The sequence below is a fragment of the Schistocerca americana genome, unplaced genomic scaffold (assembly GCF_021461395.2).
Source record: "Schistocerca americana isolate TAMUIC-IGC-003095 unplaced genomic scaffold, iqSchAmer2.1 HiC_scaffold_508, whole genome shotgun sequence".
NCBI lineage: Eukaryota > Metazoa > Arthropoda > Insecta > Orthoptera > Acrididae > Schistocerca > Schistocerca americana.
Window position 1 is genome coordinate 34,473 of NW_025726245.1, and position 21,592 is coordinate 56,064.

A 21,592-nucleotide genomic window follows, 5' to 3' on the forward strand; every position below is an offset into this window, starting at 1 on the left:
GAGGCGCTACCCGAATGCGTGTGGATGCACCCTCCTACCTCGTAAAGCGCCTGCAGCTACTATCACCGTGGGCCGCTGCTGGCGGGCAGGAAGCCGACACAGCGGGGCGTTGCGAGCAGCGCCTGTGCGGTGGTGGTGTAATGGTGAGCATAGTTGCCTTCCAAGCAGTTGATCCGGGTTCGATTCCCGGCCACCGCAAGTGGCGCCGGTTTTTTCGTATGAGTATGTGAGCCGCGTGCTGTTAAATGAAGGTTTTTTTCGTCGTAGTTCCACGCAGACCATCCTGTCGTATGTCCCGACTTGTCCCGACTTTGCTCGGCTGACGCGAAAGCTGACGCTTGGAATTCGCCCTTATCAAAAGGACAGGCACTATAAACGGCTGTGAGAGGCGAGGTGTGGAGAGGTACCAAAACGACAGGCAATCTGCGAAATTTTCTGCTCGTTGTTCTTAAAGAAAAAACCGACGCAGTCGGTAGGACTCGAACCTACGCTCCCAGAGGGAATCTGATTTCTAGTCAGACGCCTTAACCACTCGGCCACGACTGCTCGTAACTGAAGTTTCCCTGGAATCGTGAAGAATCCAACCGGTCTGCGCAGACTGTTGACAGGAAACGAACTCCGTGTACTGATTACGGCAGGGTTACCATCGCTACGAGACGAGCCATTACGGAAACGTTAAAATCTTCGCCCGGACAGGGACTTGAACCCTGGACCCTTAGGTTAAAAGCCTAATGCTCTACCGACTGAGCTATCCGGGCTCACGCTCCTTGTGGATGGAGCGGCTGCAAGCAATGTAAATAACTGGAACGCGTGTGTAGGCGTACTACGGTAATTTCTGGCTTCTGGCGCAACTGGCGACTTCACCGACTTCCCACTGACGCTGGTAGCAGCCCAACAGCGGACCAGAGCCTCTTCTCCCTTTATTTCGGTGCCGACAGTAATTGCATCATGTGCCTGTTTTCCCCGATTACGTTCGGTCGAAGCTTCGCAAGGTGGGCGACAAACGACAGTTCGAAGGCCAAAACGTGGAGCGTTGTGTGCGCAAAAACTTCCGTTCCGGTACCGGAAATCGAACCCGGGCCTCCTGGGTGAAAGCCAGGTATCCTAGCCACTAGACCACACCGGAGTTGCTCGATGAGCGTGAGGTTTTCTCCGTCTCCTCTCGTATTTCGTGCTGAATCTGGACTCAGTGCAGTTCTCCGTTTGCGAGCATATTTGCGCCTACAGACTGGCATGGCGCACAGCTCGAAATTGACTATTCATTATTTTACTCCTAACAAGGGAAGAGAAAGATCAAAGTTGTACGTTGTCATAATTGGAAATAAACATATTGACGCTGGGGCGTAGACTCCTTGTGGATAACGAACGACAATTAAGTTCGTTCCCTAGCAACAGCAACGCCGTTAATTCAGCCATGATGTACAGCAAATTAAATGCCCCGGGTGAGGATCGAACTCACGACCTTAAGATTATGAGACTTACGCGCTACCTACTGCGCTACCGAGGCACGTTGCAAGTAATGTTACAGGAAACTTGGTAAGTCTCTCATATTAGAGATAGACAGTTTGCGCTTTCTCAAGAATCTGTTGTGTTGCTACACGTGCTTTCCCTACTTGCTAGATTAAACTGCTGCCGCAGCTTTTTCAACGGAACGCAGCACTGCCCGAGGTTACAGTACATCGCCCTTGCGGCACCTGAACACAGCGGCCTGTTGGGCCAGGCCGTCGTCAGAGTTCAGAAATAGCACGCGACCGTTCAAGTACGGTCTATTGCGTGCTGCGTGTATGGTTCTTCTCACAGCGAATCTTGCTATGCATTCCTGAGGCTGACGCAGCTCAGGCGAGGAATCGGCGCGGCAGCATTATAGCGAGAACAGCAGAACGATGCATCGGCCGGGATTCGAACCCGTGCCGTCCGCATGCTAAGCGAGCATTCACCAATTTTTTTTTTTTTTTGTTCTCATTTCTTTCGTTGCATTTGTTGGGGGCGGACGTCCGATGGCGCCCGTTCATGTTCATCGTTGACTCGGTCTTTTATTACAGAGGGCAGATAACTCTCAGACCGAACACGCTGAGCTATCGTGCCGGCAAGCCTTAAGATTATGAGACTTACGCGCTGCCTACTGCACTACTGAGGCACATGCCATTGAACCACCGATGCTCGACAAGCTGCCCGTGCTTCCCGAGTACTTTTCTGCAGGGGAAAGTGGGATTGCCACCCAGCGACGTCGGATACAACCGAAAAAAGTGCTACACACGCGGAGTGCTCCACTACACTGCCTTAAAACGAATGCTCATCTCTATCGTGTGAGTAACCTTGCGGCCGCGGCGACTAGTCTTGCCCAAAGACGCAGCGTGCGTGGAGGCGCTACCCGAATGCGTGTGGATGCACCCTCCTACCTCGTAAAGCGCCTGCAGCTACTATCACCGTGGGCCGCTGCTGGCGGGCAGGAAGCCGACACAGCGGGGCGTTGCGAGCAGCGCCTGTGCGGTGGTGGTGTAATGGTGAGCATAGTTGCCTTCCAAGCAGTTGATCCGGGTTCGATTCCCGGCCACCGCAAGTGGCGCCGGTTTTTTCGTATGAGTATGTGAGCCGCGTGCTGTTAAATGAAGGTTTTTTTCGTCGTAGTTCCACGCAGACCATCCTGTCGTATGTCCCGACTTGTCCCGACTTTGCTCGGCTGACGCGAAAGCTGACGCTTGGAATTCGCCCTTATCAAAAGGACAGGCACTATAAACGGCTGAGAGAGGCGAGGTGTGGAGAGGTACCAAAACGACAGGCAATCTGCGAAATTTTCTGCTCGTTGTTCTTAAAGAAAAAACCGACGCAGTCGGTAGGACTCGAAGCTACGCTCCCAGAGGGAATCTGATTTCTAGTCAGACGCCTTAACCACTCGGCCACGACTGCTCGTAACTGAAGCTTCCCTGGAATCGTGAAGAATCCAACCGGTCTGCGCAGACTGTTGACAGGAAACGAACTCCGTGTACTGATTACGGCAGGGTTACCATCGCTACGAGACGAGCCATTACGGAAACGTTAAAATCTTCGCCCGGACAGGGACTTGAACCCTGGACCCTTAGGTTAAAAGCCTAATGCTCTACCGACTGAGCTATCCGGGCTCACGCTCCTTGTGGATGGAGCGGCTGCAAGCAATGTAAATAACTGGAACGCGTGTGTAGGCGTACTACGGTAATTTCTGGCTTCTGGCGCAACTGGCGACTTCACCGACTTCCCACTGACGCTGGTAGCAGCCCAACAGCGGACCAGAGCCTCTTCTCCCTTTATTTCGGTGCCGACAGTAATTGCATCATGTGCCTGTTTTCCCCGATTACGTTCGGTCGAAGCTTCGCAAGGTGGGCGACAAACGACAGTTCGAAGGCCAAAACGTGGAGCGTTGTGTGCGCAAAAACTTCCGTTCCGGTACCGGAAATCGAACCCGGGCCTCCTGGGTGAAAGCCAGGTATCCTAGCCACTAGACCACACCGGAGTTGCTCGATAAGCGTGAGGTTTTCTCCGTCTCCTCTCGTATTTCGTGCTGAATCTGGACTCAGTGCAGTTCTCCGTTTGCGAGCATATTTGCGCCTACAGACTGGCATGGCGCACAGCTCGAAATTGACTATTCATTATTTTACTCCTAACAAGGGAAGAGAAAGATCAAAGTTGTACGTTGTCATAATTGGAAATAAACATATTGACGCTGGGGCGTAGACTCCTTGTGGATAACGAACGACAATTAAGTTCGTTCCCTAGCAACAGCAACGCCGTTAATTCAGCCATGATGTACAGCAAATTAAATGCCCCGGGTGAGGATCGAACTCACGACCTTAAGATTATGAGACTTACGCGCTACCTACTGCGCTACCGAGGCACGTTGCAAGTAATGTTACAGGAAACTTGGTAAGTCTCTCATATTAGAGATAGACAGTTTGCGCTTTCTCAAGAATCTGTTGTGTTGCTACACGTGCTTTCCCTACTTGCTAGATTAAACTGCTGCCGCAGCTTTTTCAACGGAACGCAGCACTGCCCGAGGTTACAGTACATCGCCCTTGCGGCACCTGAACACAGCGGCCTGTTGGGCCAGGCCGTCGTCAGAGTTCAGAAATAGCACGCGACCGTTCAAGTACGGTCTATTGCGTGCTGCGTGTATGGTTCTTCTCACAGCGAATCTTGCTATGCATTCCTGAGGCTGACGCAGCTCAGGCGAGGAATCGGCGCGGCAGCATTATAGCGAGAACAGCAGAACGATGCATCGGCCGGGATTCGAACCCGTGCCGTCCGCATGCTAAGCGAGCATTCACCAATTTTTTTTTTTTTTGTTCTCATTTCTTTCGTTGCATTTGTTGGGGGCGGACGTCCGATGGCGCCCGTTCATGTTCATCGTTGACTCGGTCTTTTATTACAGAGGGCAGATAACTCTCAGACCGAACACGCTGAGCTATCGTGCCGGCAAGCCTTAAGATTATGAGACTTACGCGCTGCCTACTGCACTACTGAGGCACATGCCATTGAACCACCGATGCTCGACAAGCTGCCCGTGCTTCCCGAGTACTTTTCTGCAGGGGAAAGTGGGATTGCCACCCAGCGACGTCGGATACAACCGAAAAAAGTGCTACACACGCGGAGTGCTCCACTACACTGCCTTAAAACGAATGCTCATCTCTATCGTGTGAGTAACCTTGCGGCCGCGGCGACTAGTCTTGCCCAAAGACGCAGCGTGCGTGGAGGCGCTACCCGAATGCGTGTGGATGCACCCTCCTACCTCGTAAAGCGCCTGCAGCTACTATCACCGTGGGCCGCTGCTGGCGGGCAGGAAGCCGACACAGCGGGGCGTTGCGAGCAGCGCCTGTGCGGTGGTGGTGTAATGGTGAGCATAGTTGCCTTCCAAGCAGTTGATCCGGGTTCGATTCCCGGCCACCGCAAGTGGCGCCGGTTTTTTCGTATGAGTATGTGAGCCGCGTGCTGTTAAATGAAGGTTTTTTTCGTCGTAGTTCCACGCAGACCATCCTGTCGTATGTCCCGACTTGTCCCGACTTTGCTCGGCTGACGCGAAAGCTGACGCTTGGAATTCGCCCTTATCAAAAGGACAGGCACTATAAACGGCTGAGAGAGGCGAGGTGTGGAGAGGTACCAAAACGACAGGCAATCTGCGAAATTTTCTGCTCGTTGTTCTTAAAGAAAAAACCGACGCAGTCGGTAGGACTCGAAGCTACGCTCCCAGAGGGAATCTGATTTCTAGTCAGACGCCTTAACCACTCGGCCACGACTGCTCGTAACTGAAGCTTCCCTGGAATCGTGAAGAATCCAACCGGTCTGCGCAGACTGTTGACAGGAAACGAACTCCGTGTACTGATTACGGCAGGGTTACCATCGCTACGAGACGAGCCATTACGGAAACGTTAAAATCTTCGCCCGGACAGGGACTTGAACCCTGGACCCTTAGGTTAAAAGCCTAATGCTCTACCGACTGAGCTATCCGGGCTCACGCTCCTTGTGGATGGAGCGGCTGCAAGCAATGTAAATAACTGGAACGCGTGTGTAGGCGTACTACGGTAATTTCTGGCTTCTGGCGCAACTGGCGACTTCACCGACTTCCCACTGACGCTGGTAGCAGCCCAACAGCGGACCAGAGCCTCTTCTCCCTTTATTTCGGTGCCGACAGTAATTGCATCATGTGCCTGTTTTCCCCGATTACGTTCGGTCGAAGCTTCGCAAGGTGGGCGACAAACGACAGTTCGAAGGCCAAAACGTGGAGCGTTGTGTGCGCAAAAACTTCCGTTCCGGTACCGGAAATCGAACCCGGGCCTCCTGGGTGAAAGCCAGGTATCCTAGCCACTAGACCACACCGGAGTTGCTCGATAAGCGTGAGGTTTTCTCCGTCTCCTCTCGTATTTCGTGCTGAATCTGGACTCAGTGCAGTTCTCCGTTTGCGAGCATATTTGCGCCTACAGACTGGCATGGCGCACAGCTCGAAATTGACTATTCATTATTTTACTCCTAACAAGGGAAGAGAAAGATCAAAGTTGTACGTTGTCATAATTGGAAATAAACATATTGACGCTGGGGCGTAGACTCCTTGTGGATAACGAACGACAATTAAGTTCGTTCCCTAGCAACAGCAACGCCGTTAATTCAGCCATGATGTACAGCAAATTAAATGCCCCGGGTGAGGATCGAACTCACGACCTTAAGATTATGAGACTTACGCGCTACCTACTGCGCTACCGAGGCACGTTGCAAGTAATGTTACAGGAAACTTGGTAAGTCTCTCATATTAGAGATAGACAGTTTGCGCTTTCTCAAGAATCTGTTGTGTTGCTACACGTGCTTTCCCTACTTGCTAGATTAAACTGCTGCCGCAGCTTTTTCAACGGAACGCAGCACTGCCCGAGGTTACAGTACATCGCCCTTGCGGCACCTGAACACAGCGGCCTGTTGGGCCAGGCCGTCGTCAGAGTTCAGAAATAGCACGCGACCGTTCAAGTACGGTCTATTGCGTGCTGCGTGTATGGTTCTTCTCACAGCGAATCTTGCTATGCATTCCTGAGGCTGACGCAGCTCAGGCGAGGAATCGGCGCGGCAGCATTATAGCGAGAACAGCAGAACGATGCATCGGCCGGGATTCGAACCCGTGCCGTCCGCATGCTAAGCGAGCATTCACCAATTTTTTTTTTTTTTGTTCTCATTTCTTTCGTTGCATTTGTTGGGGGCGGACGTCCGATGGCGCCCGTTCATGTTCATCGTTGACTCGGTCTTTTATTACAGAGGGCAGATAACTCTCAGACCGAACACGCTGAGCTATCGTGCCGGCAAGCCTTAAGATTATGAGACTTACGCGCTGCCTACTGCACTACTGAGGCACATGCCATTGAACCACCGATGCTCGACAAGCTGCCCGTGCTTCCCGAGTACTTTTCTGCAGGGGAAAGTGGGATTGCCACCCAGCGACGTCGGATACAACCGAAAAAAGTGCTACACACGCGGAGTGCTCCACTACACTGCCTTAAAACGAATGCTCATCTCTATCGTGTGAGTAACCTTGCGGCCGCGGCGACTAGTCTTGCCCAAAGACGCAGCGTGCGTGGAGGCGCTACCCGAATGCGTGTGGATGCACCCTCCTACCTCGTAAAGCGCCTGCAGCTACTATCACCGTGGGCCGCTGCTGGCGGGCAGGAAGCCGACACAGCGGGGCGTTGCGAGCAGCGCCTGTGCGGTGGTGGTGTAATGGTGAGCATAGTTGCCTTCCAAGCAGTTGATCCGGGTTCGATTCCCGGCCACCGCAAGTGGCGCCGGTTTTTTCGTATGAGTATGTGAGCCGCGTGCTGTTAAATGAAGGTTTTTTTCGTCGTAGTTCCACGCAGACCATCCTGTCGTATGTCCCGACTTGTCCCGACTTTGCTCGGCTGACGCGAAAGCTGACGCTTGGAATTCGCCCTTATCAAAAGGACAGGCACTATAAACGGCTGAGAGAGGCGAGGTGTGGAGAGGTACCAAAACGACAGGCAATCTGCGAAATTTTCTGCTCGTTGTTCTTAAAGAAAAAACCGACGCAGTCGGTAGGACTCGAAGCTACGCTCCCAGAGGGAATCTGATTTCTAGTCAGACGCCTTAACCACTCGGCCACGACTGCTCGTAACTGAAGCTTCCCTGGAATCGTGAAGAATCCAACCGGTCTGCGCAGACTGTTGACAGGAAACGAACTCCGTGTACTGATTACGGCAGGGTTACCATCGCTACGAGACGAGCCATTACGGAAACGTTAAAATCTTCGCCCGGACAGGGACTTGAACCCTGGACCCTTAGGTTAAAAGCCTAATGCTCTACCGACTGAGCTATCCGGGCTCACGCTCCTTGTGGATGGAGCGGCTGCAAGCAATGTAAATAACTGGAACGCGTGTGTAGGCGTACTACGGTAATTTCTGGCTTCTGGCGCAACTGGCGACTTCACCGACTTCCCACTGACGCTGGTAGCAGCCCAACAGCGGACCAGAGCCTCTTCTCCCTTTATTTCGGTGCCGACAGTAATTGCATCATGTGCCTGTTTTCCCCGATTACGTTCGGTCGAAGCTTCGCAAGGTGGGCGACAAACGACAGTTCGAAGGCCAAAACGTGGAGCGTTGTGTGCGCAAAAACTTCCGTTCCGGTACCGGAAATCGAACCCGGGCCTCCTGGGTGAAAGCCAGGTATCCTAGCCACTAGACCACACCGGAGTTGCTCGATAAGCGTGAGGTTTTCTCCGTCTCCTCTCGTATTTCGTGCTGAATCTGGACTCAGTGCAGTTCTCCGTCTGCGAGCATATTTGCGCCTACAGACTGGCATGGCGCACAGCTCGAAATTGACTATTCATTATTTTACTCCTAACAAGGGAAGAGAAAGATCAAAGTTGTACGTTGTCATAATTGGAAATAAACATATTGACGCTGGGGCGTAGACTCCTTGTGGATAACGAACGACAATTAAGTTCGTTCCCTAGCAACAGCAACGCCGTTAATTCAGCCATGATGTACAGCAAATTAAATGCCCCGGGTGAGGATCGAACTCACGACCTTAAGATTATGAGACTTACGCGCTACCTACTGCGCTACCGAGGCACGTTGCAAGTAATGTTACAGGAAACTTGGTAAGTCTCTCATATTAGAGATAGACAGTTTGCGCTTTCTCAAGAATCTGTTGTGTTGCTACACGTGCTTTCCCTACTTGCTAGATTAAACTGCTGCCGCAGCTTTTTCAACGGAACGCAGCACTGCCCGAGGTTACAGTACATCGCCCTTGCGGCACCTGAACACAGCGGCCTGTTGGGCCAGGCCGTCGTCAGAGTTCAGAAATAGCACGCGACCGTTCAAGTACGGTCTATTGCGTGCTGCGTGTATGGTTCTTCTCACAGCGAATCTTGCTATGCATTCCTGAGGCTGACGCAGCTCAGGCGAGGAATCGGCGCGGCAGCATTATAGCGAGAACAGCAGAACGATGCATCGGCCGGGATTCGAACCCGTGCCGTCCGCATGCTAAGCGAGCATTCACCAATTTTTTTTTTTTTTGTTCTCATTTCTTTCGTTGCATTTGTTGGGGGCGGACGTCCGATGGCGCCCGTTCATGTTCATCGTTGACTCGGTCTTTTATTACAGAGGGCAGATAACTCTCAGACCGAACACGCTGAGCTATCGTGCCGGCAAGCCTTAAGATTATGAGACTTACGCGCTGCCTACTGCACTACTGAGGCACATGCCATTGAACCACCGATGCTCGACAAGCTGCCCGTGCTTCCCGAGTACTTTTCTGCAGGGGAAAGTGGGATTGCCACCCAGCGACGTCGGATACAACCGAAAAAAGTGCTACACACGCGGAGTGCTCCACTACACTGCCTTAAAACGAATGCTCATCTCTATCGTGTGAGTAACCTTGCGGCCGCGGCGACTAGTCTTGCCCAAAGACGCAGCGTGCGTGGAGGCGCTACCCGAATGCGTGTGGATGCACCCTCCTACCTCGTAAAGCGCCTGCAGCTACTATCACCGTGGGCCGCTGCTGGCGGGCAGGAAGCCGACACAGCGGGGCGTTGCGAGCAGCGCCTGTGCGGTGGTGGTGTAATGGTGAGCATAGTTGCCTTCCAAGCAGTTGATCCGGGTTCGATTCCCGGCCACCGCAAGTGGCGCCGGTTTTTTCGTATGAGTATGTGAGCCGCGTGCTGTTAAATGAAGGTTTTTTTCGTCGTAGTTCCACGCAGACCATCCTGTCGTATGTCCCGACTTGTCCCGACTTTGCTCGGCTGACGCGAAAGCTGACGCTTGGAATTCGCCCTTATCAAAAGGACAGGCACTATAAACGGCTGAGAGAGGCGAGGTGTGGAGAGGTACCAAAACGACAGGCAATCTGCGAAATTTTCTGCTCGTTGTTCTTAAAGAAAAAACCGACGCAGTCGGTAGGACTCGAAGCTACGCTCCCAGAGGGAATCTGATTTCTAGTCAGACGCCTTAACCACTCGGCCACGACTGCTCGTAACTGAAGCTTCCCTGGAATCGTGAAGAATCCAACCGGTCTGCGCAGACTGTTGACAGGAAACGAACTCCGTGTACTGATTACGGCAGGGTTACCATCGCTACGAGACGAGCCATTACGGAAACGTTAAAATCTTCGCCCGGACAGGGACTTGAACCCTGGACCCTTAGGTTAAAAGCCTAATGCTCTACCGACTGAGCTATCCGGGCTCACGCTCCTTGTGGATGGAGCGGCTGCAAGCAATGTAAATAACTGGAACGCGTGTGTAGGCGTACTACGGTAATTTCTGGCTTCTGGCGCAACTGGCGACTTCACCGACTTCCCACTGACGCTGGTAGCAGCCCAACAGCGGACCAGAGCCTCTTCTCCCTTTATTTCGGTGCCGACAGTAATTGCATCATGTGCCTGTTTTCCCCGATTACGTTCGGTCGAAGCTTCGCAAGGTGGGCGACAAACGACAGTTCGAAGGCCAAAACGTGGAGCGTTGTGTGCGCAAAAACTTCCGTTCCGGTACCGGAAATCGAACCCGGGCCTCCTGGGTGAAAGCCAGGTATCCTAGCCACTAGACCACACCGGAGTTGCTCGATAAGCGTGAGGTTTTCTCCGTCTCCTCTCGTATTTCGTGCTGAATCTGGACTCAGTGCAGTTCTCCGTCTGCGAGCATATTTGCGCCTACAGACTGGCATGGCGCACAGCTCGAAATTGACTATTCATTATTTTACTCCTAACAAGGGAAGAGAAAGATCAAAGTTGTACGTTGTCATAATTGGAAATAAACATATTGACGCTGGGGCGTAGACTCCTTGTGGATAACGAACGACAATTAAGTTCGTTCCCTAGCAACAGCAACGCCGTTAATTCAGCCATGATGTACAGCAAATTAAATGCCCCGGGTGAGGATCGAACTCACGACCTTAAGATTATGAGACTTACGCGCTACCTACTGCGCTACCGAGGCACGTTGCAAGTAATGTTACAGGAAACTTGGTAAGTCTCTCATATTAGAGATAGACAGTTTGCGCTTTCTCAAGAATCTGTTGTGTTGCTACACGTGCTTTCCCTACTTGCTAGATTAAACTGCTGCCGCAGCTTTTTCAACGGAACGCAGCACTGCCCGAGGTTACAGTACATCGCCCTTGCGGCACCTGAACACAGCGGCCTGTTGGGCCAGGCCGTCGTCAGAGTTCAGAAATAGCACGCGACCGTTCAAGTACGGTCTATTGCGTGCTGCGTGTATGGTTCTTCTCACAGCGAATCTTGCTATGCATTCCTGAGGCTGACGCAGCTCAGGCGAGGAATCGGCGCGGCAGCATTATAGCGAGAACAGCAGAACGATGCATCGGCCGGGATTCGAACCCGTGCCGTCCGCATGCTAAGCGAGCATTCACCAATTTTTTTTTTTTTTGTTCTCATTTCTTTCGTTGCATTTGTTGGGGGCGGACGTCCGATGGCGCCCGTTCATGTTCATCGTTGACTCGGTCTTTTATTACAGAGGGCAGATAACTCTCAGACCGAACACGCTGAGCTATCGTGCCGGCAAGCCTTAAGATTATGAGACTTACGCGCTGCCTACTGCACTACTGAGGCACATGCCATTGAACCACCGATGCTCGACAAGCTGCCCGTGCTTCCCGAGTACTTTTCTGCAGGGGAAAGTGGGATTGCCACCCAGCGACGTCGGATACAACCGAAAAAAGTGCTACACACGCGGAGTGCTCCACTACACTGCCTTAAAACGAATGCTCATCTCTATCGTGTGAGTAACCTTGCGGCCGCGGCGACTAGTCTTGCCCAAAGACGCAGCGTGCGTGGAGGCGCTACCCGAATGCGTGTGGATGCACCCTCCTACCTCGTAAAGCGCCTGCAGCTACTATCACCGTGGGCCGCTGCTGGCGGGCAGGAAGCCGACACAGCGGGGCGTTGCGAGCAGCGCCTGTGCGGTGGTGGTGTAATGGTGAGCATAGTTGCCTTCCAAGCAGTTGATCCGGGTTCGATTCCCGGCCACCGCAAGTGGCGCCGGTTTTTTCGTATGAGTATGTGAGCCGCGTGCTGTTAAATGAAGGTTTTTTTCGTCGTAGTTCCACGCAGACCATCCTGTCGTATGTCCCGACTTGTCCCGACTTTGCTCGGCTGACGCGAAAGCTGACGCTTGGAATTCGCCCTTATCAAAAGGACAGGCACTATAAACGGCTGAGAGAGGCGAGGTGTGGAGAGGTACCAAAACGACAGGCAATCTGCGAAATTTTCTGCTCGTTGTTCTTAAAGAAAAAACCGACGCAGTCGGTAGGACTCGAAGCTACGCTCCCAGAGGGAATCTGATTTCTAGTCAGACGCCTTAACCACTCGGCCACGACTGCTCGTAACTGAAGCTTCCCTGGAATCGTGAAGAATCCAACCGGTCTGCGCAGACTGTTGACAGGAAACGAACTCCGTGTACTGATTACGGCAGGGTTACCATCGCTACGAGACGAGCCATTACGGAAACGTTAAAATCTTCGCCCGGACAGGGACTTGAACCCTGGACCCTTAGGTTAAAAGCCTAATGCTCTACCGACTGAGCTATCCGGGCTCACGCTCCTTGTGGATGGAGCGGCTGCAAGCAATGTAAATAACTGGAACGCGTGTGTAGGCGTACTACGGTAATTTCTGGCTTCTGGCGCAACTGGCGACTTCACCGACTTCCCACTGACGCTGGTAGCAGCCCAACAGCGGACCAGAGCCTCTTCTCCCTTTATTTCGGTGCCGACAGTAATTGCATCATGTGCCTGTTTTCCCCGATTACGTTCGGTCGAAGCTTCGCAAGGTGGGCGACAAACGACAGTTCGAAGGCCAAAACGTGGAGCGTTGTGTGCGCAAAAACTTCCGTTCCGGTACCGGAAATCGAACCCGGGCCTCCTGGGTGAAAGCCAGGTATCCTAGCCACTAGACCACACCGGAGTTGCTCGATAAGCGTGAGGTTTTCTCCGTCTCCTCTCGTATTTCGTGCTGAATCTGGACTCAGTGCAGTTCTCCGTCTGCGAGCATATTTGCGCCTACAGACTGGCATGGCGCACAGCTCGAAATTGACTATTCATTATTTTACTCCTAACAAGGGAAGAGAAAGATCAAAGTTGTACGTTGTCATAATTGGAAATAAACATATTGACGCTGGGGCGTAGACTCCTTGTGGATAACGAACGACAATTAAGTTCGTTCCCTAGCAACAGCAACGCCGTTAATTCAGCCATGATGTACAGCAAATTAAATGCCCCGGGTGAGGATCGAACTCACGACCTTAAGATTATGAGACTTACGCGCTACCTACTGCGCTACCGAGGCACGTTGCAAGTAATGTTACAGGAAACTTGGTAAGTCTCTCATATTAGAGATAGACAGTTTGCGCTTTCTCAAGAATCTGTTGTGTTGCTACACGTGCTTTCCCTACTTGCTAGATTAAACTGCTGCCGCAGCTTTTTCAACGGAACGCAGCACTGCCCGAGGTTACAGTACATCGCCCTTGCGGCACCTGAACACAGCGGCCTGTTGGGCCAGGCCGTCGTCAGAGTTCAGAAATAGCACGCGACCGTTCAAGTACGGTCTATTGCGTGCTGCGTGTATGGTTCTTCTCACAGCGAATCTTGCTATGCATTCCTGAGGCTGACGCAGCTCAGGCGAGGAATCGGCGCGGCAGCATTATAGCGAGAACAGCAGAACGATGCATCGGCCGGGATTCGAACCCGTGCCGTCCGCATGCTAAGCGAGCATTCACCAATTTTTTTTTTTTTTGTTCTCATTTCTTTCGTTGCATTTGTTGGGGGCGGACGTCCGATGGCGCCCGTTCATGTTCATCGTTGACTCGGTCTTTTATTACAGAGGGCAGATAACTCTCAGACCGAACACGCTGAGCTATCGTGCCGGCAAGCCTTAAGATTATGAGACTTACGCGCTGCCTACTGCACTACTGAGGCACATGCCATTGAACCACCGATGCTCGACAAGCTGCCCGTGCTTCCCGAGTACTTTTCTGCAGGGGAAAGTGGGATTGCCACCCAGCGACGTCGGATACAACCGAAAAAAGTGCTACACACGCGGAGTGCTCCACTACACTGCCTTAAAACGAATGCTCATCTCTATCGTGTGAGTAACCTTGCGGCCGCGGCGACTAGTCTTGCCCAAAGACGCAGCGTGCGTGGAGGCGCTACCCGAATGCGTGTGGATGCACCCTCCTACCTCGTAAAGCGCCTGCAGCTACTATCACCGTGGGCCGCTGCTGGCGGGCAGGAAGCCGACACAGCGGGGCGTTGCGAGCAGCGCCTGTGCGGTGGTGGTGTAATGGTGAGCATAGTTGCCTTCCAAGCAGTTGATCCGGGTTCGATTCCCGGCCACCGCAAGTGGCGCCGGTTTTTTCGTATGAGTATGTGAGCCGCGTGCTGTTAAATGAAGGTTTTTTTCGTCGTAGTTCCACGCAGACCATCCTGTCGTATGTCCCGACTTGTCCCGACTTTGCTCGGCTGACGCGAAAGCTGACGCTTGGAATTCGCCCTTATCAAAAGGACAGGCACTATAAACGGCTGAGAGAGGCGAGGTGTGGAGAGGTACCAAAACGACAGGCAATCTGCGAAATTTTCTGCTCGTTGTTCTTAAAGAAAAAACCGACGCAGTCGGTAGGACTCGAAGCTACGCTCCCAGAGGGAATCTGATTTCTAGTCAGACGCCTTAACCACTCGGCCACGACTGCTCGTAACTGAAGCTTCCCTGGAATCGTGAAGAATCCAACCGGTCTGCGCAGACTGTTGACAGGAAACGAACTCCGTGTACTGATTACGGCAGGGTTACCATCGCTACGAGACGAGCCATTACGGAAACGTTAAAATCTTCGCCCGGACAGGGACTTGAACCCTGGACCCTTAGGTTAAAAGCCTAATGCTCTACCGACTGAGCTATCCGGGCTCACGCTCCTTGTGGATGGAGCGGCTGCAAGCAATGTAAATAACTGGAACGCGTGTGTAGGCGTACTACGGTAATTTCTGGCTTCTGGCGCAACTGGCGACTTCACCGACTTCCCACTGACGCTGGTAGCAGCCCAACAGCGGACCAGAGCCTCTTCTCCCTTTATTTCGGCGCCGACAGTAATTGCATCATGTGCCTGTTTTCCCCGATTACGTTCGGTCGAAGCTTCGCAAGGTGGGCGACAAACGACAGTTCGAAGGCCAAAACGTGGAGCGTTGTGTGCGCAAAAACTTCCGTTCCGGTACCGGAAATCGAACCCGGGCCTCCTGGGTGAAAGCCAGGTATCCTAGCCACTAGACCACACCGGAGTTGCTCGATAAGCGTGAGGTTTTCTCCGTCTCCTCTCGTATTTCGTGCTGAATCTGGACTCAGTGCAGTTCTCCGTTTGCGAGCATATTTGCGCCTACAGACTGGCATGGCGCACAGCTCGAAATTGACTATTCATTATTTTACTCCTAACAAGGGAAGAGAAAGATCAAAGTTGTACGTTGTCATAATTGGAAATAAACATATTGACGCTGGGGCGTAGACTCCTTGTGGATAACGAACGACAATTAAGTTCGTTCCCTAGCAACAGCAACGCCGTTAATTCAGCCATGATGTACAGCAAATTAAATGCCCCGGGTGAGGATCGAACTCACGACCTTAAGATTATGAGACTTACGCGCTACCTACTGCGCTACCGAGGCACGTTGCAAGTAATGTTACAGGAAACTTGGTAAGTCTCTCATATTAGAGATAGACAGTTTGCGCTTTCTCAAGAATCTGTTGTGTTGCTACACGTGCTTTCCCTACTTGCTAGATTAAACTGCTGCCGCAGCTTTTTCAACGGAACGCAGCACTGCCCGAGGTTACAGTACATCGCCCTTGCGGCACCTGAACACAGCGGCCTGTTGGGCCAGGCCGTCGTCAGAGTTCAGAAATAGCACGCGACCGTTCAAGTACGGTCTATTGCGTGCTGCGTGTATGGTTCTTCTCACAGCGAATCTTGCTATGCATTCCTGAGGCTGACGCAGCTCAGGCGAGGAATCGGCGCGGCAGCATTATAGCGAGAACAGCAGAACGATGCATCGGCCGGGATTCGAACCCGTGCCGTCCGCATGCTAAGCGAGCATTCACCAATTTTTTTTTTTTTGTTCTCATTTCTTTCGTTGCATTTGTTGGGGGCGGACGTCCGATGGCGCCCGTTCATGTTCATCGTTGACTCGGTCTTTTATTACAGAGGGCAGATAACTCTCAGACCGAACACGCTGAGCTATCGTGCCGGCAAGCCTTAAGATTATGAGACTTACGCGCTGCCTACTGCACTACTGAGGCACATGCCATTGAACCACCGATGCTCGACAAGCTGCCCGTGCTTCCCGAGTACTTTTCTGCAGGGGAAAGTGGGATTGCCACCCAGCGACGTCGGATACAACCGAAAAAAGTGCTACACACGCGGAGTGCTCCACTACACTGCCTTAAAACGAATGCTCATCTCTATCGTGTGAGTAACCTTGCGGCCGCGGCGACTAGTCTTGCCCAAAGACGCAGCGTGCGTGGAGGCGCTACCCGAATGCGTGTGGATGCACCCTCCTACCTCGTAAAGCGCCTGCAGCTACTATCACCGTGGGCCGCTGCTGGCGGGCAGGAAGCCGACACAGCGGGGCGTTGCGAGCAGCGCCTGTGCGGTGGTGGTGTAATGGTGAGCATAGTTGCCTTCCAAGCAGTTGATCCGGGTTCGATTCCCGGCCACCGCAAGTGGCGCCGGTTTTTTCGTATGAGTATGTGAGCCGCGTGCTGTTAAATGAAGGTTTTTTTCGTCGTAGTTCCACGCAGACCATCCTGTCGTATGTCCCGACTTTGCTCGGCTGACGCGAAAGCTGACGCTTGGAATTCGCCCTTATCAAAAGGACAGGCACTATAAACGGCTGAGAGAGGCGAGGTGTGGAGAGGTACCAAAACGACAGGCAATCTGCGAAATTTTCTGCTCGTTGTTCTTAAAGAAAAAACCGACGCAGTCGGTAGGACTCGAAGCTACGCTCCCAGAGGGAATCTGATTTCTAGTCAGACGCCTTAACCACTCGGCCACGACTGCTCGTAACTGAAGCTTCCCTGGAATCGTGAAGAATCCAACCGGTCTGCGCAGACTGTTGACAGGAAACGAACTCCGTGTACTGATTACGGCAGGGTTACCATCGCTACGAGACGAGCCATTACGGAAACGTTAAAATCTTCGCCCGGACAGGGACTTGAACCCTGGACCCTTAGGTTAAAAGCCTAATGCTCTACCGACTGAGCTATCCGGGCTCACGCTCCTTGTGGATGGAGCGGCTGCAAGCAATGTAAATAACTGGAACGCGTGTGTAGGCGTACTACGGTAATTTCTGGCTTCTGGCGCAACTGGCGACTTCACCGACTTCCCACTGACGCTGGTAGCAGCCCAACAGCGGACCAGAGCCTCTTCTCCCTTTATTTCGGCGCCGACAGTAATTGCATCATGTGCCTGTTTTCCCCGATTACGTTCGGTCGAAGCTTCGCAAGGTGGGCGACAAACGACAGTTCGAAGGCCAAAACGTGGAGCGTTGTGTGCGCAAAAACTTCCGTTCCGGTACCGGAAATCGAACCCGGGCCTCCTGGGTGAAAGCCAGGTATCCTAGCCACTAGACCACACCGGAGTTGCTCGATAAGCGTGAGGTTTTCTCCGTCTCCTCTCGTATTTCGTGCTGAATCTGGACTCAGTGCAGTTCTCCGTTTGCGAGCATATTTGCGCCTACAGACTGGCATGGCGCACAGCTCGAAATTGACTATTCATTATTTTACTCCTAACAAGGGAAGAGAAAGATCAAAGTTGTACGTTGTCATAATTGGAAATAAACATATTGACGCTGGGGCGTAGACTCCTTGTGGATAACGAACGACAATTAAGTTCGTTCCCTAGCAACAGCAACGCCGTTAATTCAGCCATGATGTACAGCAAATTAAATGCCCCGGGTGAGGATCGAACTCACGACCTTAAGATTATGAGACTTACGCGCTACCTACTGCGCTACCGAGGCACGTTGCAAGTAATGTTACAGGAAACTTGGTAAGTCTCTCATATTAGAGATAGACAGTTTGCGCTTTCTCAAGAATCTGTTGTGTTGCTACACGTGCTTTCCCTACTTGCTAGATTAAACTGCTGCCGCAGCTTTTTCAACGGAACGCAGCACTGCCCGAGGTTACAGTACATCGCCCTTGCGGCACCTGAACACAGCGGCCTGTTGGGCCAGGCCGTCGTCAGAGTTCAGAAATAGCACGCGACCGTTCAAGTACGGTCTATTGCGTGCTGCGTGTATGGTTCTTCTCACAGCGAATCTTGCTATGCATTCCTGAGGCTGACGCAGCTCAGGCGAGGAATCGGCGCGGCAGCATTATAGCGAGAACAGCAGAACGATGCATCGGCCGGGATTCGAACCCGTGCCGTCCGCATGCTAAGCGAGCATTCACCAATTTTTTTTTTTTTGTTCTCATTTCTTTCGTTGCATTTGTTGGGGGCGGACGTCCGATGGCGCCCGTTCATGTTCATCGTTGACTCGGTCTTTTATTACAGAGGGCAGATAACTCTCAGACCGAACACGCTGAGCTATCGTGCCGGCAAGCCTTAAGATTATGAGACTTACGCGCTGCCTACTGCACTACTGAGGCACATGCCATTGAACCACCGATGCTCGACAAGCTGCCCGTGCTTCCCGAGTACTTTTCTGCAGGGGAAAGTGGGATTGCCACCCAGCGACGTCGGATACAACCGAAAAAAGTGCTACACACGCGGAGTGCTCCACTACACTGCCTTAAAACGAATGCTCATCTCTATCGTGTGAGTAACCTTGCGGCCGCGGCGACTAGTCTTGCCCAAAGACGCAGCGTGCGTGGAGGCGCTACCCGAATGCGTGTGGATGCACCCTCCTACCTCGTAAAGCGCCTGCAGCTACTATCACCGTGGGCCGCTGCTGGCGGGCAGGAAGCCGACACAGCGGGGCGTTGCGAGCAGCGCCTGTGCGGTGGTGGTGTAATGGTGAGCATAGTTGCCTTCCAAGCAGTTGATCCGGGTTCGATTCCCGGCCACCGCAAGTGGCGCCGGTTTTTTCGTATGAGTATGTGAGCCGCGTGCTGTTAAATGAAGGTTTTTTTCGTCGTAGTTCCACGCAGACCATCCTGTCGTATGTCCCGACTTGTCCCGACTTTGCTCGGCTGACGCGAAAGCTGACGCTTGGAATTCGCCCTTATCAAAAGGACAGGCACTATAAACGGCTGAGAGAGGCGAGGTGTGGAGAGGTACCAAAACGACAGGCAATCTGCGAAATTTTCTGCTCGTTGTTCTTAAAGAAAAAACCGACGCAGTCGGTAGGACTCGAAGCTACGCTCCCAGAGGGAATCTGATTTCTAGTCAGACGCCTTAACCACTCGGCCACGACTGCTCGTAACTGAAGCTTCCCTGGAATCGTGAAGAATCCAACCGGTCTGCGCAGACTGTTGACAGGAAACGAACTCCGTGTACTGATTACGGCAGGGTTACCATCGCTACGAGACGAGCCATTACGGAAACGTTAAAATCTTCGCCCGGACAGGGACTTGAACCCTGGACCCTTAGGTTAAAAGCCTAATGCTCTACCGACTGAGCTATCCGGGCTCACGCTCCTTGTGGATGGAGCGGCTGCAAGCAATGTAAATAACTGGAACGCGTGTGTAGGCGTACTACGGTAATTTCTGGCTTCTGGCGCAACTGGCGACTTCACCGACTTCCCACTGACGCTGGTAGCAGCCCAACAGCGGACCAGAGCCTCTTCTCCCTTTATTTCGGCGCCGACAGTAATTGCATCATGTGCCTGTTTTCCCCGATTACGTTCGGTCGAAGCTTCGCAAGGTGGGCGACAAACGACAGTTCGAAGGCCAAAACGTGGAGCGTTGTGTGCGCAAAAACTTCCGTTCCGGTACCGGAAATCGAACCCGGGCCTCCTGGGTGAAAGCCAGGTATCCTAGCCACTAGACCACACCGGAGTTGCTCGATAAGCGTGAGGTTTTCTCCGTCTCCTCTCGTATTTCGTGCTGAATCTGGACTCAGTGCAGTTCTCCGTTTGCGAGCATATTTGCGCCTACAGACTGGCATGGCGCACAGCTCGAAATTGACTATTCATTATTTTACTCCTAACAAGGGAAGAGAAAGATCAAAGTTGTACGTTGTCATAATTGGAAATAAACATATTGACGCTGGGGCGTAGACTCCTTGTGGATAACGAACGACAATTAAGTTCGTTCCCTAGCAACAGCAACGCCGTTAATTCAGCCATGATGTACAGCAAATTAAATGCCCCGGGTGAGGATCGAACTCACGACCTTAAGATTATGAGACTTACGCGCTACCTACTGCGCTACCGAGGCACGTTGCAAGTAATGTTACAGGAAACTTGGTAAGTCTCTCATATTAGAGATAGACAGTTTGCGCTTTCTCAAGAATCTGTTGTGTTGCTACACGTGCTTTCCCTACTTGCTAGATTAAACTGCTGCCGCAGCTTTTTCAACGGAACGCAGCACTGCCCGAGGTTACAGTACATCGCCCTTGCGGCACCTGAACACAGCGGCCTGTTGGGCCAGGCCGTCGTCAGAGTTCAGAAATAGCACGCGACCGTTCAAGTACGGTCTATTGCGTGCTGCGTGTATGGTTCTTCTCACAGCGAATCTTGCTATGCATTCCTGAGGCTGACGCAGCTCAGGCGAGGAATCGGCGCGGCAGCATTATAGCGAGAACAGCAGAACGATGCATCGGCCGGGATTCGAACCCGTGCCGTCCGCATGCTAAGCGAGCATTCACCAATTTTTTTTTTTTTGTTCTCATTTCTTTCGTTGCATTTGTTGGGGGCGGACGTCCGATGGCGCCCGTTCATGTTCATCGTTGACTCGGTCTTTTATTACAGAGGGCAGATAACTCTCAGACCGAACACGCTGAGCTATCGTGCCGGCAAGCCTTAAGATTATGAGACTTACGCGCTGCCTACTGCACTACTGAGGCACATGCCATTGAACCACCGATGCTCGACAAGCTGCCCGTGCTTCCCGAGTACTTTTCTGCAGGGGAAAGTGGGATTGCCACCCAGCGACGTCGGATACAACCGAAAAAAGTGCTACACACGCGGAGTGCTCCACTACACTGCCTTAAAACGAATGCTCATCTCTATCGTGTGAGTAACCTTGCGGCCGCGGCGACTAGTCTTGCCCAAAGACGCAGCGTGCGTGGAGGCGCTACCCGAATGCGTGTGGATGCACCCTCCTACCTCGTAAAGCGCCTGCAGCTACTATCACCGTGGGCCGCTGCTGGCGGGCAGGAAGCCGACACAGCGGGGCGTTGCGAGCAGCGCCTGTGCGGTGGTGGTGTAATGGTGAGCATAGTTGCCTTCCAAGCAGTTGATCCGGGTTCGATTCCCGGCCACCGCAAGTGGCGCCGGTTTTTTCGTATGAGTATGTGAGCCGCGTGCTGTTAAATGAAGGTTTTTTTCGTCGTAGTTCCACGCAGACCATCCTGTCGTATGTCCCGACTTTGCTCGGCTGACGCGAAAGCTGACGCTTGGAATTCGCCCTTATCAAAAGGACAGGCACTATA

The 21,592-nt window shown here is 52.6% G+C and overlaps 46 non-coding genes across 46 annotated transcripts; 10 read left to right on the forward strand and 36 right to left on the reverse strand.

The window, feature by feature from the left end:
- Nucleotides 1-126: 126 nt before the first annotated feature.
- On the forward strand, nucleotides 127-198 carry Trnag-ucc. The gene has a single exon. It is a non-coding gene; the product is annotated as a tRNA-Gly (tRNA).
- Nucleotides 199-464: 266 nt separating this feature from the next.
- On the reverse strand, nucleotides 465-546 carry Trnas-aga. Its single transcript has one exon. It is a non-coding gene; the product is annotated as a tRNA-Ser (tRNA).
- A 139-nt stretch (nucleotides 547-685) lies between these two features.
- Trnak-uuu lies at nucleotides 686-758 on the reverse strand. Its single transcript has one exon. It is a non-coding gene; the product is annotated as a tRNA-Lys (tRNA).
- A 296-nt stretch (nucleotides 759-1,054) lies between these two features.
- Trnae-uuc lies at nucleotides 1,055-1,126 on the reverse strand. The gene has a single exon. It is a non-coding gene; the product is annotated as a tRNA-Glu (tRNA).
- A 308-nt stretch (nucleotides 1,127-1,434) lies between these two features.
- Trnam-cau lies at nucleotides 1,435-1,507 on the reverse strand. Its single transcript has one exon. It is a non-coding gene; the product is annotated as a tRNA-Met (tRNA).
- Nucleotides 1,508-2,487: 980 nt separating this feature from the next.
- Trnag-ucc lies at nucleotides 2,488-2,559 on the forward strand. The gene has a single exon. It is a non-coding gene; the product is annotated as a tRNA-Gly (tRNA).
- Nucleotides 2,560-2,825: 266 nt separating this feature from the next.
- Nucleotides 2,826-2,907, reverse strand: Trnas-aga. Its single transcript has one exon. It is a non-coding gene; the product is annotated as a tRNA-Ser (tRNA).
- Nucleotides 2,908-3,046: 139 nt separating this feature from the next.
- Trnak-uuu lies at nucleotides 3,047-3,119 on the reverse strand. The gene has a single exon. It is a non-coding gene; the product is annotated as a tRNA-Lys (tRNA).
- A 296-nt stretch (nucleotides 3,120-3,415) lies between these two features.
- On the reverse strand, nucleotides 3,416-3,487 carry Trnae-uuc. The gene has a single exon. It is a non-coding gene; the product is annotated as a tRNA-Glu (tRNA).
- A 308-nt stretch (nucleotides 3,488-3,795) lies between these two features.
- Trnam-cau lies at nucleotides 3,796-3,868 on the reverse strand. Its single transcript has one exon. It is a non-coding gene; the product is annotated as a tRNA-Met (tRNA).
- Nucleotides 3,869-4,847: 979 nt separating this feature from the next.
- On the forward strand, nucleotides 4,848-4,919 carry Trnag-ucc. Its single transcript has one exon. It is a non-coding gene; the product is annotated as a tRNA-Gly (tRNA).
- A 266-nt stretch (nucleotides 4,920-5,185) lies between these two features.
- On the reverse strand, nucleotides 5,186-5,267 carry Trnas-aga. Its single transcript has one exon. It is a non-coding gene; the product is annotated as a tRNA-Ser (tRNA).
- A 139-nt stretch (nucleotides 5,268-5,406) lies between these two features.
- Nucleotides 5,407-5,479, reverse strand: Trnak-uuu. Its single transcript has one exon. It is a non-coding gene; the product is annotated as a tRNA-Lys (tRNA).
- Nucleotides 5,480-5,775: 296 nt separating this feature from the next.
- On the reverse strand, nucleotides 5,776-5,847 carry Trnae-uuc. The gene has a single exon. It is a non-coding gene; the product is annotated as a tRNA-Glu (tRNA).
- A 308-nt stretch (nucleotides 5,848-6,155) lies between these two features.
- Nucleotides 6,156-6,228, reverse strand: Trnam-cau. Its single transcript has one exon. It is a non-coding gene; the product is annotated as a tRNA-Met (tRNA).
- A 979-nt stretch (nucleotides 6,229-7,207) lies between these two features.
- On the forward strand, nucleotides 7,208-7,279 carry Trnag-ucc. Its single transcript has one exon. It is a non-coding gene; the product is annotated as a tRNA-Gly (tRNA).
- A 266-nt stretch (nucleotides 7,280-7,545) lies between these two features.
- Nucleotides 7,546-7,627, reverse strand: Trnas-aga. The gene has a single exon. It is a non-coding gene; the product is annotated as a tRNA-Ser (tRNA).
- Nucleotides 7,628-7,766: 139 nt separating this feature from the next.
- Trnak-uuu lies at nucleotides 7,767-7,839 on the reverse strand. The gene has a single exon. It is a non-coding gene; the product is annotated as a tRNA-Lys (tRNA).
- A 296-nt stretch (nucleotides 7,840-8,135) lies between these two features.
- On the reverse strand, nucleotides 8,136-8,207 carry Trnae-uuc. The gene has a single exon. It is a non-coding gene; the product is annotated as a tRNA-Glu (tRNA).
- Nucleotides 8,208-8,515: 308 nt separating this feature from the next.
- On the reverse strand, nucleotides 8,516-8,588 carry Trnam-cau. Its single transcript has one exon. It is a non-coding gene; the product is annotated as a tRNA-Met (tRNA).
- A 979-nt stretch (nucleotides 8,589-9,567) lies between these two features.
- Nucleotides 9,568-9,639, forward strand: Trnag-ucc. The gene has a single exon. It is a non-coding gene; the product is annotated as a tRNA-Gly (tRNA).
- A 266-nt stretch (nucleotides 9,640-9,905) lies between these two features.
- Trnas-aga lies at nucleotides 9,906-9,987 on the reverse strand. Its single transcript has one exon. It is a non-coding gene; the product is annotated as a tRNA-Ser (tRNA).
- Nucleotides 9,988-10,126: 139 nt separating this feature from the next.
- Trnak-uuu lies at nucleotides 10,127-10,199 on the reverse strand. The gene has a single exon. It is a non-coding gene; the product is annotated as a tRNA-Lys (tRNA).
- Nucleotides 10,200-10,495: 296 nt separating this feature from the next.
- Nucleotides 10,496-10,567, reverse strand: Trnae-uuc. Its single transcript has one exon. It is a non-coding gene; the product is annotated as a tRNA-Glu (tRNA).
- Nucleotides 10,568-10,875: 308 nt separating this feature from the next.
- Nucleotides 10,876-10,948, reverse strand: Trnam-cau. The gene has a single exon. It is a non-coding gene; the product is annotated as a tRNA-Met (tRNA).
- A 979-nt stretch (nucleotides 10,949-11,927) lies between these two features.
- Nucleotides 11,928-11,999, forward strand: Trnag-ucc. Its single transcript has one exon. It is a non-coding gene; the product is annotated as a tRNA-Gly (tRNA).
- A 266-nt stretch (nucleotides 12,000-12,265) lies between these two features.
- Trnas-aga lies at nucleotides 12,266-12,347 on the reverse strand. The gene has a single exon. It is a non-coding gene; the product is annotated as a tRNA-Ser (tRNA).
- A 139-nt stretch (nucleotides 12,348-12,486) lies between these two features.
- Nucleotides 12,487-12,559, reverse strand: Trnak-uuu. The gene has a single exon. It is a non-coding gene; the product is annotated as a tRNA-Lys (tRNA).
- A 296-nt stretch (nucleotides 12,560-12,855) lies between these two features.
- Trnae-uuc lies at nucleotides 12,856-12,927 on the reverse strand. Its single transcript has one exon. It is a non-coding gene; the product is annotated as a tRNA-Glu (tRNA).
- Nucleotides 12,928-13,235: 308 nt separating this feature from the next.
- Nucleotides 13,236-13,308, reverse strand: Trnam-cau. Its single transcript has one exon. It is a non-coding gene; the product is annotated as a tRNA-Met (tRNA).
- A 979-nt stretch (nucleotides 13,309-14,287) lies between these two features.
- Nucleotides 14,288-14,359, forward strand: Trnag-ucc. Its single transcript has one exon. It is a non-coding gene; the product is annotated as a tRNA-Gly (tRNA).
- A 266-nt stretch (nucleotides 14,360-14,625) lies between these two features.
- On the reverse strand, nucleotides 14,626-14,707 carry Trnas-aga. The gene has a single exon. It is a non-coding gene; the product is annotated as a tRNA-Ser (tRNA).
- A 139-nt stretch (nucleotides 14,708-14,846) lies between these two features.
- On the reverse strand, nucleotides 14,847-14,919 carry Trnak-uuu. The gene has a single exon. It is a non-coding gene; the product is annotated as a tRNA-Lys (tRNA).
- Nucleotides 14,920-15,215: 296 nt separating this feature from the next.
- Nucleotides 15,216-15,287, reverse strand: Trnae-uuc. Its single transcript has one exon. It is a non-coding gene; the product is annotated as a tRNA-Glu (tRNA).
- Nucleotides 15,288-15,595: 308 nt separating this feature from the next.
- On the reverse strand, nucleotides 15,596-15,668 carry Trnam-cau. The gene has a single exon. It is a non-coding gene; the product is annotated as a tRNA-Met (tRNA).
- Nucleotides 15,669-16,646: 978 nt separating this feature from the next.
- Trnag-ucc lies at nucleotides 16,647-16,718 on the forward strand. The gene has a single exon. It is a non-coding gene; the product is annotated as a tRNA-Gly (tRNA).
- Nucleotides 16,719-16,974: 256 nt separating this feature from the next.
- Trnas-aga lies at nucleotides 16,975-17,056 on the reverse strand. Its single transcript has one exon. It is a non-coding gene; the product is annotated as a tRNA-Ser (tRNA).
- A 139-nt stretch (nucleotides 17,057-17,195) lies between these two features.
- Trnak-uuu lies at nucleotides 17,196-17,268 on the reverse strand. Its single transcript has one exon. It is a non-coding gene; the product is annotated as a tRNA-Lys (tRNA).
- Nucleotides 17,269-17,564: 296 nt separating this feature from the next.
- On the reverse strand, nucleotides 17,565-17,636 carry Trnae-uuc. The gene has a single exon. It is a non-coding gene; the product is annotated as a tRNA-Glu (tRNA).
- Nucleotides 17,637-17,944: 308 nt separating this feature from the next.
- Trnam-cau lies at nucleotides 17,945-18,017 on the reverse strand. The gene has a single exon. It is a non-coding gene; the product is annotated as a tRNA-Met (tRNA).
- A 978-nt stretch (nucleotides 18,018-18,995) lies between these two features.
- On the forward strand, nucleotides 18,996-19,067 carry Trnag-ucc. The gene has a single exon. It is a non-coding gene; the product is annotated as a tRNA-Gly (tRNA).
- Nucleotides 19,068-19,333: 266 nt separating this feature from the next.
- Trnas-aga lies at nucleotides 19,334-19,415 on the reverse strand. The gene has a single exon. It is a non-coding gene; the product is annotated as a tRNA-Ser (tRNA).
- Nucleotides 19,416-19,554: 139 nt separating this feature from the next.
- Nucleotides 19,555-19,627, reverse strand: Trnak-uuu. The gene has a single exon. It is a non-coding gene; the product is annotated as a tRNA-Lys (tRNA).
- Nucleotides 19,628-19,923: 296 nt separating this feature from the next.
- On the reverse strand, nucleotides 19,924-19,995 carry Trnae-uuc. The gene has a single exon. It is a non-coding gene; the product is annotated as a tRNA-Glu (tRNA).
- A 308-nt stretch (nucleotides 19,996-20,303) lies between these two features.
- Trnam-cau lies at nucleotides 20,304-20,376 on the reverse strand. The gene has a single exon. It is a non-coding gene; the product is annotated as a tRNA-Met (tRNA).
- A 978-nt stretch (nucleotides 20,377-21,354) lies between these two features.
- Trnag-ucc lies at nucleotides 21,355-21,426 on the forward strand. The gene has a single exon. It is a non-coding gene; the product is annotated as a tRNA-Gly (tRNA).
- Nucleotides 21,427-21,592: the final 166 nt, after the last annotated feature.